Here is a 2,263-nt window from a genome sequence, read left to right on the forward strand (position 1 = left end):
GATCTTTTGGATCCATGCATATTCTCAATTCTCCATTCTTCTTCTTGGTAATCACTATGGAATTAACCCAATCGGTGGGCTCTTCCACTTTCTGAATGACTCCCAACCTGGTCATTCTGTCCAACTCATTTTTCAACTCCTCTCGCAGTGGTGCTGGAATGCGACGTGTAGCATGCACAACAGGTTGAGCGCCCTCTCTCAGCTGAATCTTGTATGTGCAGGGTACAGCACCTAATCCTTGAAAAACATCCTCATAATCCTGAAGCATTGCATCAAGAGGGTTATTAGATTCATTCAAGTCAGTGTTTATGTGAGTGTTATGTGAGCCTATCTTCTCTTTAAGTCAAGTAGATTTAGCGAGTTTTAGATCTTGAATCTAAACGTGTGAGTTGTGAAAGGTAAACTTTTAAACTTTTTGTTAATTTTGCCAGACTCCAAGAGTTGAATAAACTAGAGTTTTTGGGTTAGCTCTTAAAAAACTGAAAGAAGAAAAAGACGCGAGTGGCAAATATTTCCCGGTGTGCTTAGCAGCATCTTTGCGTATCTTTAGTTGCACCGTGAGTGAGATGGAAGTGTGCTACATCGACGTGACTCTGGTTCGTTAATAAAGAAGGAAATAACAATAATACACATAAATTACATAATTACAAAACTAATGATAGCTTTTTAAAAATGTCCCAAGTAACAATAAAATAATGTGATAAAAAAATAATACAAAAGTAACAAAAGCAGACAAAATATTTTCCAAATACATTTCTTTCAATATAAAACTTATGAAACTCTAATAAAACCGTTTGTTAGTAAATGTTCTGGTTAAGACAAGCTTGTTTTTTATTTAATATTACTCAAAGTGGTGGAGTATTCAGAAATTTTACGCAAGTAAAAGAAGCGATATTTCATAATATTTAGTAATAAAACTACTCCTAAAAGCATTTCCCCCCATAAAACCTTTCTCAAATAAATATAACTAAGTGTAACAAGGTCCTACCCAACACTGAAGCCAATAGTAACAACCATCATGGGCGTAACTTTCTGAAGGACTGTGTGGACAAGTGCCCACCAACTTTGGCCTGACAGGGAAAATCCCCATCAAAATTTCCTACAGCTTTTTTTCTTTCTGTGCCCGCATCCAAGGGTGCAACTATCTGTTGCAAGTTGGTGGGAACACGGGAAAAGGGGGGACGGACTGGGGGTGGACGCCCTCACAGTTATGAAATTGGAAGGTCTTTTTTGACATATGTCTTTCAGTTGATGATGGAAATACTAAAAAAAAAACTTTTCAGTCATTTTGTAATTTATGGAGTAAGTTTTGCCCCTTTTCCATCGCTCTACATCAGCAGCCCGGCTCGGCTCGGCTCTGTAGCAGGTGCCGCCTCCTGGCGGTGGGGGGCGTGTAGCGCCCCGCATCCAGGCGCCACGTGCTTGTGCTACATTATTCCGCGACCTAACGCGAGTTGTTTTTCTGAGACAAAAGAAGAAGAGAGAGCTGAGCTATTGTTTTATAGCCTGATTGTGATTTTTCTGAGACTTCAAGAAAATGCATGGTGGGAGGAACGCTGCCATTGTGGTGAGGAGGAGGATAGCTGATCTCTGAGCTGAAAGTTGGTTTCCAATTCTAGCTTCCGAGTCTGGAAATGGCTAAAGGGCGATTCCTTTTTTCACTAGTTTTGGCATCTTTAATCGACTCTAGTTTAAAAACTACAACACTTAGACTCTTCAAACCTGGACTGATTTATTCTGCTCTAATAGCAGAATATTTAAAACCATGTTTGTGACTTGTGAAACTTTAATCAAGATTGTATTGTTTAAAAATGGAGCAATCAGAGAGAACAGTGAATAATCTGTGTACATTACACTAGAGCTATCAATGCAATTATTTGGCTTTTTTGTGAAAATGTTCTAACTTGTGCATCAATAACATGAGAGAACTTATGACTGTAAACTTCTCTCCTTGTGAAACCACATCTCACTCTTGTTCTCTTTCTCCTTTTTGGTCTCTCTAAACTCAGCACTCAAATAAAGGAAATGTCTACATTTTAGTATATGTCAACATTACGCACGAGTCTAAACAATGATTTTTATTTCCAGGAACAGGGATTTACAAATCTATATTCAACTCTGCAACTGTTTCAAACACTGTGGAAAATCCCCCTCGTTCTTGGTAAAGGACAAAAGTTTTACTCAACATTCTCAAAAAGATGATACATTCAAATGCATATAAAAATTAATCTCTGACTGGAAGGAACTATAAAATCTTGTGCAA

This window comes from Xiphophorus couchianus, chromosome 8, assembly GCF_001444195.1.
Source record: "Xiphophorus couchianus chromosome 8, X_couchianus-1.0, whole genome shotgun sequence".
Classification (NCBI taxonomy): Eukaryota; Metazoa; Chordata; class Actinopteri; order Cyprinodontiformes; family Poeciliidae; genus Xiphophorus; species Xiphophorus couchianus.